The sequence below is a fragment of the Python bivittatus genome, unplaced genomic scaffold (assembly GCF_059951505.1).
Source record: "Python bivittatus isolate LINGU-HERP-01145 unplaced genomic scaffold, Pbiv_v1 ctg000480_np1212, whole genome shotgun sequence".
In the NCBI taxonomy this organism is placed as follows: Eukaryota; Metazoa; Chordata; class Lepidosauria; order Squamata; family Pythonidae; genus Python; species Python bivittatus.
In genome coordinates this window covers 101,961,440-101,975,126 of record NW_028277075.1, presented here as the reverse complement: position 1 = coordinate 101,975,126, position 13,687 = coordinate 101,961,440, and the positions used below count along the sequence as shown (strand labels likewise).

Genomic DNA, 13,687 nt, shown 5'->3' with positions numbered 1-13,687 from the left:
CCATCATTTGTTGAACAGGCTGCAGCAGCTACATTCAGCCTAGCGTTGTGCATCATAGTCAGATGATGTTCAAATTCCAAGCTGGATTGGAGGAATTTGGGACAGACGGTAATTCATGGAAGAGAGAATAGATTGCTCCAACTCACCCTGTTCTGACTCCAATTCCCCTTCCACTAACCTCTGCTTCAAATTAGTCGTCACACAACTCCAGAGCTCCTACAAATGGAGCGCAGATGGTAACACTATGACAGCCATGCCAAAAAAATAAAACAAAATGCTTTTGCAGCTTGTGCAAAGGGAAAGGAAGGGAGGAAAGAGGCTGGATTTGGTGACTGGTAAGTCTCTCTTCCCCTCAGGGCAGCCTTCTGCTCACTCCATTACATTGGACATCCCATCACAGCATCTAGGGAGGGAGGGAGGGAGGGAGAGAGAGAGAGAGAGAGAGAGAGAGAGAGGCATCCTGGGTGATGCTTCAAACTATCTCACTGTTACCCAATCTCTCATCTCTAACAGTTGCATAATAGTTTGTGAGGTGTCTTAGCTGGCTGGCTGAGGTAACAGCAGTTGTCTTTTATGGAAAAGACCCATGAGCACATTCCTCTGACTGCTCCCCTAAAAACCAGCTCTACCACATACAAGAAACCATTGTTCATGATCGTCAGCCCTTCCCTTTGCAGAAAACACTCACAGATTCCCTATCAGACACTTGCCATAGATAGGGTGGGTTTTTTTTTTTTGGATGCCTTCAAGTCATTGACGACTCCTGGTAACTGCCTGGACTAGTTCCTGCAGTTTTCTTGGAAATGGTCTGCCCTTGCTGCTTCCCAGGGCTGAGAGAGAGGGACTGGCCCAGGGTCACCCAGCTGGCTTTGTGCCTAAGGTGGGACTAGAACTCACGGTCTCCTATTTCTAGCCTGGTGCCTTCATCATTACACCAAACTGGCTCTTGCCATAGATAGTACTCATGGATAATAGGAACTATTTTCATTGGAAATTTCATCATATTTCGTCTTGAAACAAAATGTATAGGCATGTTTAACAAAAATTCTGATTTTAATGCTGCATGTCTCTAATCCCCCCCACCCCCTAGTCATGATATCTGAAATTTGGAGTTCATCCATATTTTGCCTCTAATGGTCTAACTGTCCTTAAAATTCCATACCGTTCTAATAAAAAACCATAAACACTATATCCATGTAGGTATTTATATTTTTCTCATGCTAGAAAAGGTACAGCAGAACCTTGCTTTTCCAAATTTCACTTGAGAGCTGTCAGTGGGTTGCCACAGACTCTCCTCAGACTGACCTTGGGGTTGGTTAGTTTCTTTCCAAAGTCCTTGTCCTCAAATCAAGTTGAGCAGTATCTGGACTAGTTAACATGATACCTTATGTCAAAATCCAGAGTCATCTGGAATGGGGCAGCCTACAAATTCAATCAATCAATCAATCAATCAGTCAATCAATCTATCAAATCAGGCAAACTATCCAGCTTAACATAATGTGTGAATCCAATCTGCATGGCATCCAAATCTGATGCAATGTCATTATTGTTTTACTATCTGTATGTTAACTGCCAAAATACAGGTGACATGAAGTTCTACTAGTGTTATTCCCATTTGGCACAAGCATCCCCAGGGTGGGGATGCGGAGTGTCAAATGATGAAAGTAGCACCGGGCTGTAAACTTGACCAACTTTGCATGGGTGTTATGATGTTGCCTGCGTACACAAAAAGGGTGGAATTTGCATCACAACGGCACAATGCTGCTTTCCTTGTTTTAACAAAAGTGCTAGACCCTGTAGACATGTCTGCCACTGGGTTTCTTTTCAGAGCAAAGCAGCAGCCATGAGTGCTGTTCTGCAACAACACAGGTCTCTTTGGCTCTACAGAGAACTGAGGAGAGGACAGGATATGTAACGATTAGGCTGAGTTTCCCCATTACATTAAGAGCCCCAAAGGTTTTAGGATTCCTCATGAGATGTGAACCCACTCAATACTGCTTGGAACTTGGTGGGAAGCAAGCCATTCCAGCTTTTTTCATAAGCCAAGCTTCTGGTGTTCCTAGTTTAGCCGTCATTTACCTCTGATGGTCTATTGAGGAGCACCCTCAGCAGCCTCTGCCACTTGATCCCTCCATAAGCTCTCAGCTAGGCTACGGCCACGGCCACTCCTGGTTGCAGCACGGCCTACTGAAGGCAAGTAGGCCCCAAGAGATTTCCTGCCAGAGAACAGGATTTGCCACAGAAAAGAGGTTCCCCATTTTGAAGAAAGGATTCAGATTCTTACATTGTTTCTGCTTTGGGAGATGGAAGAGACTGGACCATGCTCCTCTCTGTTCAATCTGCTCTTTCTCTGTTCAATCTGAAGTCAAAAGAGGCTGCTTAAAAAAAAAGGGGGGGGCAGTGAACAATCATAATCAAAATCCACCCCTCCCAAAAAACTGCCTATACATTTATTTCTTTAGTATAAGTGGCCGTATACATTCCAGTATATTTTTTGCTTCAGAGGTCATTGTGATGCTGTCCTCTGCCATAATAAACTATGTAGATGCACATATACTGTATGCTTTCACTCTTTGCTTATGTAAACCAGATTTTCAGAACTCTGGGAAGGTGCGTTCTAAAAGGAACAAAGGATCATTCTCTGGTTCTAAAAAAAACAAGCACCGAGGCCAAAAACTGGCTTTTAGGAAAACCTTTAGATTCAAAACACATGCTACATCAGGCCAGAGATAGTTCAGTGGAGGACGTGTGTGTGAACAGTCCCGAACTGTTTTATCGGGTTTTTTGGGAAAAGAGCGTGCAGAAATGTATCCCGCACACGCACACATACATACAACCAGACTAAGCTGCGGGTACAAATAATCGGAACAATCTGCAAGGGCTTCCCGTTTGTGGCTGGTGGGATGTTTCATCAAGCTTTGTCACCATGGCAAATACTTTATAATCCATAAACATTTGCTGTGCTGAAAATCCACCCACTCTTGCTGAAAGATGGCCAGGTTTTGTTAAACTGCATTCCATCCACCCTGCTGACTTTTGAGATAAGCTCTTGCAGTCAATGTTCCATGCGCTTGAGAAAAAAATGTGTGAAAAGTACAGTTTAGAAGAACATGGATCCTTTTTTTACAGTTCAATTTTTATGTTTTCATGAGAGAACCTCATTTGGTTTTTGTTTTTTAACTCAGACGTTCACATTTTTGTCCACTGACTCCTCATTTTCTGCTTTTCTAGGAAAAAAGCTGGGAACAAGTTATTTTGTTTCCAGATTTTTAAGCTTTAGCAGGTGTTAGATGGAGGTTTCAGTTTTAACGAGACATTCTTTAAAAAGGTTTCTGGCTGTGCCTGGCTGCGCCTTTTTAGACCAGGGGTTTAAAAAGTGTTTAGATAGATAGATAGATAGATAGATAGATAGATAGATAGATAGATAGATAGATAGATAGATAGATAGATAGATAGATAGAGTGGGGCAAAAAAGTATTTAGTCAGCCACCAATTGTGCAAGTTCTCCCACTTAAAAAGATGAGAGAGGCCTGTAATTTTCATCATAGGTATACCTCAACTATGAGAGACAAAATGGGGGGAAAAAATCCAGAAAATCACATTGTCTGATTTTTAAAGAATTTATTTGCAAATCATGGTGGAAAATAAGTATTTGGTCAATATCAAAAGTTCATCTCAATACTTTGTTATATATCCTTTGTTGGCAATGACAGAGGTCAAATGTTTTCTGTAAGTCTTCACAAGGTTTTCACACACTGTTGCTGGTATTTTGGCCCATTCCTCCATGCAGATCTCCTCTAGAGCAGTGATGTTTTGGGGATGTCGCTGGGCAACACGGACTTTCAACTCCCTCCAAAGGTTTTCCATGGGGTTGAGATCTGGAGACTGGCTAGGGCACTCCAGGACCTTGAAATGCTTCTTACAAAGCCACTCCTTCGTTGCCCGGGCGGTGAGTTTGGGATCATTGTCATGCTGAAAGACCCAGCCACATTTCATCTTCAATGCCCTTGCTGATGGAAGGAGGTGTTCACTCAAAATCTCACGATACATGGCCCCATTCACTCTTTCCTTTACACGGATCAGTCATCCTGGTCCCTTTGCAGAAAAACAGCCCCAAAGCATGATGTTTCCACCCCCATGCTTCACAGTAGGTATGGTGTTCTTTGGATACAACTCAGCATTCTCTCTCCTCCAAACATGACAAGTTGAGTTTAGACCAAAACGTTCTACTTTGGTTTCATCTGACCATATGACATTCTCCCAATCCTCTTCTGGATCATCCAAATGCTCTCTAGAAAACTTCAGACGGGCCCAGACATGTACTGGCTTAAGCAGGGGGACACGTCTGGCACTGCAGGATTTGAGTCCCTGGCAGCGTAGTGTGTTACTGATGGTAGCCTTTGTTACTTTGGTCCCAGCTCTCTGCAGGTCATTCACTAGGTCCCCCCGTGTGGTTCTGGGATTTTTGCTCACCATTCTTGTGATCATTTTGACCCCACAGGGTGAGATCTTACATGGAGCCCCAAATCGAGGGAGATTATCAGTGGTCTTATACGTCTTCCATTTTCTAATTATTGCTCCCACAGTTGATTTCTTCACACCAAGCTGCTTGCCTATTGCAGATTCAGTCTTCCCAGCCTGGTGCAGGTCTACAATTTTGTTTCTGGTGTCCTTCAACAGCTCTTTGGTCTTGGCCATAGTAGAGGTTGGAGTGTGACTGTTTGAGGTTGTGGACAGGTGTCTTTTATACTGATAACAAGGTCAAACAGGTGCCATTACTACAGGTAACGAGTGGAGGACAGAGGAGCCTCTTAAAGAAGTAGTTACAGGTCTGTGAGAGCCAGACATCTTGCTTGTTTGTAGGTGACCAAATACTTATTTTCCACCATGATTTGCAAATAAATTCTTTAAAAATCAGACAATGTGATTTTCTGGATTTTTTTCCCCATTTTGTCTCTCATAGTTGAGGTATACCTATGCTGAAAATTACAGGCCTCTCTCATCTTTTTAAGTGGGAGAACTTGCACAATTGGTGGCTGACTAAATACTTTTTTGCCCCACTGTAGGTAGGTAGGTAGGTAGGTAGGTAGATAGATAGATAGATAGATAGATAGATAGATAGATAGATAGAGATTGACAGATAGAGGCAGACAGATAATAGTGGAAGGGATCAAGAACAAATATGATTTTAATTTACAGTTAAAAGAAAGATTAGAATAAAGCTGGTGTCTTATATCTATAAGTTATAGTTTGACACATCTGAAAGGGACCCACTAAGCAAAAGTTGACCAGCATTGATTTCTTTGCATAATTTATTGATGTTTAATCCCAGAGGGGAGCAGAGCCAAAGGCAGAATTAGACTGCTTGCTCTCTCTATATGGCAAAGAAAGCCAATTTAGGCTCATTGGCTGAGTGCTGAGATCTGAGTTCTTGTCCTCATTTAAGCATGTAAGTAGCTAGATGACCTTGGACCAGTCACTCCCTCTCAGCCCTTGGAAGAAGGCAGTGGCAAGTTACTTCTGAAAATGCTGCCTAGAAAACTCCATGGGACTTGTAGTCACCCCAAGTCAAATTTGACTTGAAGGCAAAAAAAAGAAAAAAGAAAAAAAAAGCAGGGGGGAGGAACCTTGGTAGACCTTCTGATGGAGAACTAGCTTACAAAAACCTTTCATTCAGTGACCTTCATGCTTGTGAATCTTGAAAGATTTTAAATGATATTTTTTAAAAAATCTCTCTCATTTGGCCAATATCCTAATTTAGAACTACTGGCACCAGAAATACCCACAAATTAATGCTGGGGTGAAAATATTAAGCTATAATCAGAGAGACTCATCTTCCCCCATTCATGAAGCTAAATGAGTATCCCTCAGCCACTTTTTCTCTCTTTGCATGTATGGAGGGAAAATGGGTGCAAGGGGAAGGAATCATCCATGTGATATTGAGCTCCTGGGAAGAAAGTCGATAGTTGAAGAAATTCCTATAAACACGTTTTCTGTATAGACATTCCTGTGCATTTCAGTCCTATATTTGTATTGGAAGCTTGAATTAGTAGGCTTTGTGGATATTTACTGAGTAGTTTACACATATATCCTTACTATTGTGAAAAAGGAAAGCTTTATACTGTGGATACACCCACTGATGGATCAGACTTTTCAAAAGACCCAGTCCAGGAAACTCAGCAGACACGCCCACACCAGCAGAGAGATATAGCAAGGAAGGAGAGCTTCCATAGGCAAGGCCTTTGACTCTGGAGGAAAACACCTTAATAGAGAATGGGGAGAAATGTATTTACTACACATTAGAATGTGAATGTACCAAATGTCACTTTTCAAAGAATACAGGAACTCAAAATCCATTACCTTTCAAAATCTATGCCAGCTTTTTTTTTTGTTCTTCGGCTTCTCAATGGAAAGAAGAATATGTATTAGAGAAAAGTGGACCGAAATTCATGAAAGTAAAGTAGAAAAAAGCAGTATAAAAGAAAATAGCAATTACTCTGTACACAGGCAAATTGGAAACAAAAATGTGAAGTTTGAAGAAATATATTCACAAATATCTAAATATTTGAATACAGATTTGAAAAACCCTACTAATGGAATGAAGCAATTATTAATGAAAAAATAAGAAACAGAGAAACCAAACTCTCACCCATTTCTACCTAGACCTTGTAGGAGGAGAGTTGTGTTTGCCTGTGGTGGCGAAGAATCAGGAGTCTAGTAGCACCTTTTTGGATTAACTGATTTTATTAAAAGGCATAAAGTTTTGGGAGGTGCAGCTCACTTCAGAAATGCATTAAAAGACATAAGCTTCAACGGATGCATCTGATGAAGTGAGGTGCATCTGCCAAAAGCTTTATGCATTTTTTAATAAAACAGGTTAGTTGGAAAAGGTGCTACCAGACGACTCCTGATTTTTTAACCCATCTCTGTCCATTTCTCTGGATGCATCAATAATTTCCATGAAAAATTTGGAAACAATCCTTCATTTTATTTTACATGTTATTACTTGGAAGCTTGAATTTCTCTTCAGGACAGTAAGGTTAGGGATCTGGGTGGCAGGGCCGGAAGGCCCATTCTCTTCCATTTATCCAGACAGTTTCAACCTTTCTGAATCCAGACAGAGGACTTTAGAGGCACTGAAGTGAATTTTCTAGGATCCACACAGACTGTCCAAATTTCAGTCTATAGTCTGATTCTAAAATAGTAAGTATGCTTACCACTGAATTCAAAGGGAATCAAACAGAGGATTATACAGCATCACATATTGCTGCAGAGCTGAAGTGACTAGCAAGATGTAGCCAAACTTTTTTCTTTTACTTGCTTTATTTGTACAAAGCGGGAGGGAGAATCTTGCTGAAAATATAATAATACAATGATGCAGGGCTAAAAAGAGCTCACTAAAGTGAGACCCCTGCATTTGGGAGAAAACGCTCATGGTTCGGACTTCATTCTATTGAGGCTGGCTGTGATAGCTCGATTTGAAAGAATTTTCAGCCTTCTTGATTCTGATGAGTGGGTCAGCCAGGAACAAAGTTTCCTGCAGTGTGCTAAAGGGTCATGAAAATTGGTCATCTGATAGCTTTCCTTTTTTTTTTTAATGAATCCCACAATTATTAGAGGTGAATAAAAGGAATCCTAGCATATCACACAATCAAGTCTTTCTGTTTGAAGAAAACACACACACCAAATGGTACAATTTAGTATTTGGCAGAAATTCCTAATGATAAATTGCTTGTGAGAGCAAGAGCAACTCAAAACTAGGCCATTCTAAACCATACTCTAAGCCAGTGTTTCTCAACCTTGACAACTTTAATATGTGTGGCCTTCAACTCCCAGAATTCTGGGACTTGGAGTCCACACATCTTAAAGTTGTCAAGGTTGAGAAACACTGCTCTAAACAAAGGAAGTGCAGCACTGTACCGGGTACAACATGTGGCCCATCTATAGTTAACCCGGCTTGTTGGGTGACAGAGGTACGTTCATCTGCAAAACATAATGGGAAATTAACGTTTCCTTTCTACTGTGGTGTTTTCTTCCAGGAACAAGGTCATTGAAACAGAACAGGACACAAAGGACACCAATCTAGAATACAGAAATCATCTTGAAAATTTAAATGAGACCACTGCATTTCAATATCAATTTCCTAACTGTGCAGCTTATGCAATCTGGGACTCCTGATGTTTTCCAATAAATGAAAACTATGCTAAAAGCTTTAATGTGAAGAACATCTGGCAATTTAAAGTACCTCTTTTAATACTCATTTTAATAACTCCCAAATGGAGGTAGAACTAGTACAATATACTTTGTTTAAAGTTCATTTCCTGTCCCTAGGATATTTATTGGCCCTTTAATGCTGGCCATTTCCACTTTTCACTTTTCCTGTGAGCCTTCTACTAGTTTTCATTGACTTCATTCCATTCTTGACCTCTTTTCCCCTCAAGAAAATTAAACACAGCCCAAGACATGTTGGACGCCAATTAGTTTTACAGCTCTTTTTACCTCCCTTTCTTCTACATTCTTTAGTTCATTGAGTCAACCATAATGTTACAAGACTTTAGGAAAAAGGACATACAGCCACAGTGCAAAATACAGGTAATTAAAAAGATGTGAATAGCAAACAAAATTCCATCTGAAAGAGACAGAAAAAAAAGCATTGAAAGCATGAGATTGAATGATGCATTACTTCTTTCTATAAAATGTATATAATGGCAGAAACAAAGCTGGGTATAACAGGAAAAAATAACATTAAACCTGCCAATACAAAAATGAGAGGAAAACAAATACTTAAAAATTGAAGGAACAAATGTGTTTGATATTCAATGGAATACTACAAAGTACAAGATCCAATATTTAGTTGTTGATTTTTTTTTTAAAATAGCACTGTGTGTTCTGTAATGTTAGTTCTGCACATATTTTTTATTGCAGGCTTTTTAAACCGTGGGTTCTAATGGGTTACTCTTTAAACTATACACAGATGGGTCTCTGGAAATTATTATAATTCTACTATACAATATTTTAATTTACTTTGATACAAATTTAGAACAATTTCACAATTACATGGACCAAAAGAAATTAAATCTCCTGGTATTTGAACTTCTTTGAATTTTGCAATATAGTTTCTCCCTATAAATGCATATATTTGGGGATGTATATATATATATATACATATATATGTATATATATGACAATAAATAATACAATGTTTTATAGCAGACAAAGTTGCTTATGGAGAAATTTGCAGGAAAATAAAGAGTCATAGGATTTGTTTACACACTGCACAGGAACAAATGTAAGATTAGAGAAACAAAGTGAAATGGATTTATTCCCTTCTTTCTGTGCTTTCTGTTTTATCCCATGTATTATTATATTCCTTGAACTATACTTCAGAATGCTTTCAAGTATAGAATTTTAGATGTTAAAATACAATCTTTCAAATTGCTTGGCCACCACAATTAAGTTACAACTTCATACATTTGGCCTTGGACAACATGCCTTGGCTACATACTTTAAGTGGATTTACTATGTCCCAGCTTCCACTGAAGTCAGTGGGCTGGCTTCCAAAGAAATGTGCTTTAGAAGTAAATACTGATAGCTTGGTACTCACTGATGACTAGGCAGTCAAATAGTTTCTTTTGGAAGTGAGCCAAGAGCAAAAGTGCTTAAATGTCTTGGCCTCGTTTCTAACCCTAAGTCATCATGAGTTCCATGAATTCTAGACATAGCTTTCATCTCTTTCTTTCCTTCCTTCAGGTCAAGATGCCTCCCCACACATTCAAGCAGAGGAACATTGTAGGAGGAGAGCCACGTTAGTCTGTGGAAGCCAAAAATCAGAAGTTGAATCGGATGAATGAACTTGCCCAAAGGTCCGAATGATTGTCCAAAAGGAAGTGACAAGTATGCAGAATCCCACTGTTTCAAAGAAGTTCTGATTACATTTTACAGGGCTGGGCCCTGAAACAAAAATAGAAAACAACAAGAGATTGCTAATTGGATAAATGAAATAATGAGCATTGCTATCACAACAAAAAATTAAAAATATAAATACTTGGCGCATTAAAGTAGTATTAATTTTTTTTTCATGCATTTCATGCATTTCATTACTGTAATAGTTTGAGGAAGAAGATGATTGGTTGATGAGACTTCGGAGACAATGAGGTCTTATTGAAGAAAAAGGCATCCCCAGTAAAAAATTCATGTGACAAAATTTCAAGGCAAATAGCTAATTATGCACAGAGAAACCAAGATAAACTATCTGAAAAGAACAATTAGGTATTTTACACATAGAATTCATTTGTCTCAGCCTATGCAGGTTCCTTGACCAGAAAAGAAAAGTCCTAATGGATCTATATGCATAGGGCAATCAAATGGTGGTTGTAGTAAGCAGCAGAAAGGGAAGGATTTGAGCCCCAAATTTTGGCTCAGGACATAATTTAAGAAGAAACATTCAGCATGATGGAGTATGTTTTATATGAGAGTGAGATGCTATAGGATAATGATGCAACCATTAAAAGGCAGCTACAGTTCCTATTTAACAGAGCTTTAGAAAAGAGGACCATACCTTTATCTGTTATGGATGCCAATGTACTACAGCCAGGACCCCCCCCCCCCCAATATCACTAAAACCTTACCATTTTAAAAGATTCCCATTTAAAGAAAAGTATGGGGAAGGGGATGCATCTTCAGTGTCCAATATGAGCCATGGCTCTTGTGGGTGTTGTGTTGCTTTAGATGATTACCCGCATCCATACAGAGAAGATTTGAGATTCCTTTGGAATTTAATGGCAGTCCTTTTTTCTCTTAGAGGACCCAAATTTTATTTTTATATATTTATACTTACACACACACACTAGACAAGCCGTGACCCGCTGGGTCATCATTTCAGAGATATTTCCTTACCTAAACAGAGAAACAGAATGACCAAGGGCAAAAAAGCAGTGGGAGTGGGAGCGACTTAGGACTTGCTGCCGGTTTCCCCATTGACTTTGCTTGTGGAAAGCTGCAGGGAGGGTCAGAAAACTTCCTTCCTTCCTTCCTTCCTTCCTTCCTTCCTTCCTTCCTTCCTTCCTTCCTTCCTTCCTTCCTTCCTTCCTTCCTTCCTTCCTTCCTTCCCCCCTCCCTCTCTCCCTTCCTTCATTTCCATGTATAATACAGGCTTGTGCCGTTTGCCCTCCCCTCATGACCCTCAGGATAGCCCCAGTGAAGCTGCCTCCTCCCCCTCCCCCTCCTCCTCAGCCTGCCACTTTGCTGGGGGGAGGTGGAACCAAGGGAGTCCCGTTTTGTGAGGAAAACTGCACCCCTACTCTACATTCCGGCGTATCCCCAAGGGCCCCCTCCCTTGAGGGAGAAAGATGGCTCATCCATCAACCACCGGTGCTCTCCAGCCAGCCTTCCTTGCCAGCAGGCATCCAAGTCACTCCCTTGTCCTTCCCTCAATGCCCACCATTAAGACATTTAAAATTTTGACTTCATTTCCAAAGCAGCCAATTGCCACTCGCCTGTCGGGCCTTGCTGCCTGCCAATTGGGTGCAGGGGACAGAGGGAGGGGGGAAAGAGGTCAGGGATATGTGCATGATGATCATGGGACCTGGGCTGACCATGGTGGCACAGGGGCGCAACAGACCTGAAGCGGCCACAAATTTCAATCCCATAGGACTAATGGGTCCTGGATTTTGGACACATTCTGTAAGTTGGCCCATTTGAGATACCTTGGTTCAAAGATGGTTACCCTATGACACACCATTTCGTCCAGTTGAAGGTTACAGACGTGAGAATTTTGGTAGTGTGTATATATATGTATACACACACACATACACACACATGCTTAACTTTTTAAGTAAGCCTTGCCTTGCTGGTTAATGGCAAAGAGTAATTTTGATATGGAATATGCCTTGCCTCTGCTGAAGCTAAGGAGAGTTGGATCCAGTTAGTACTTGGGATGGAGACTGTCCAAGAATCCTAGAACTATAGGACAGAGTAGAAAGTTGAAAAATCATCCTGGAAAACAGCAAAGACAAACCACTTCTGGAACACTGCCAAGCAAATTGCATGGATAGAGTCATCGGGAGTTGAACTCAACTTGGGAGTGTTTTCACTTCATTTCACTCTTCTAAAGCAATTGGAAATCCTGCTTTATGTTCAGGGCTCTGTGCTTCTCATCCAGCAGGTCTGGCATTGGACACTGCTGCTCTCAGCACTTATTCACAATTTAGGCTTATATTCTCCTCATATCCTGACTTCCTGAATTTTTAAAAAATGAGGTTAGATCTGCAGCTACCATTTAAGGAGAATCTTCTCTACATTTTTCTATTCATCTACCCAACATGCACTTTCACTGAACTCTGAAATGACTTCATGCAGAGTATTAGCCTGTAGCAAGTAAAGGAGGTCATCTTAACAGAAATATGCAAGGACTGTTACCTAGGCAAAGAGGGCTGAAATATTCTTTAAGTCCTGGAAAATAAGATAATATTTGGAAGCAGTTCAGACAAACATCTCCCTGATTCACTGGTGTAGGCCACATGTGTACACACACACACACAAAGGAGTTCAGTTGCAAAAAGATTTACTTGGATTTGTGCAGTTACAAGCAGTGGTAGGCAGGGCGTGTGCGGAATCACATATAGTTTTGAGCAGTACTCACAAAGTACTCAAAGGAACAGAGGTTTCATAGGGAAGAGTTTAGGCGCAAATGGACAGAGTTTCCAATAAGCGGAGCAGTTGTTCCTAGTGAAGGATGGCCTGCTACTGGTGGCTCTAAAATACAGCCCCCACCAGTTGCAAGCAATCACTGGTGGGAATGCCCTTGCCTTATGAGGAGTTGCATAGACCTCCTCTATTCTGCCCTTTGCTCAGACTTACATGCCTTAAGGCTGGGAGGAGGCCCCAGGTCAGGCCTCTCACCCTCTGCTACTTCCAGCTGCCCAAAATGTTCTGCAGCCTCAAGCGTCTCCCTGCTGCTCTCCAAGGCAGGCTGCTGTTCCACAGGATTATCTGAAGCACCTACTACTACTACTACTACTACTTAGAGTTGGAGCTGGCCCTGACAACTGGGGTATAGGTAGGAGGGGAGGTACAGTACAATTAGACTTTCAAGATTGATGTCATCCCCACTAGTCTGATTGTACTGTGTGACCTGATGACACTTCTGGCCACTGATTTGGACTTTGGTTACTGGAAACGCCTTACAGGCAAGTTTCCAAAGGATTTGGGACTGCCAGGAAGACGAGAACTGCACTTTATTGAAATGGGCTATAATAACTGAAACTTGCAAGTCTGACTGTGTCCTTATTAACTTTAAGTATTGCAATGCAAGCTCTGAAAGAGGAAGAAGATAAATTCCAGAGCTGTCCAGACTACAACCAAATAGCAGTTTAAAAGAAACATTCAAAAACAAATGCAATACTCCAGACAGACTACAAGAGGGTGATGATCGGCTAAAAACACCTCAACCTTTGCCCCAGCAGCTCATAAAAAAGGGATAATTTGAATGCTTCAGATTAATATTATTGATTACTGGAAAACTCTAAAGAGAATTTGATATCTTCATACATAGCCCGATGGATGGATAAAACACTTAGGTTACATGTTCCATTTCATAATTTGTACAGCGAAATAAAAAGATTAAACTGATCAAAACACAGAAAGAAATAGCCAAGAAGCTGATGCACGCTCATAGCCAGACTGAAAT

At 40.7% G+C, this 13,687-nt stretch overlaps 1 long non-coding RNA gene across 1 annotated transcript in view; it reads left to right on the top strand.

The window, feature by feature from the left end:
* Positions 1-10,045, top strand: part of LOC112540562 (uncharacterized) — a 33,320-nt gene extending 23,275 nt beyond the window's left edge. The window contains exon 3 of the long non-coding RNA XR_003084652.2: positions 9,751-10,045. This is a non-coding gene — a long non-coding RNA (uncharacterized LOC112540562). The remainder of the gene's footprint in view (positions 1-9,750) is intronic.
* Positions 10,046-13,687: the final 3,642 nt, after the last annotated feature.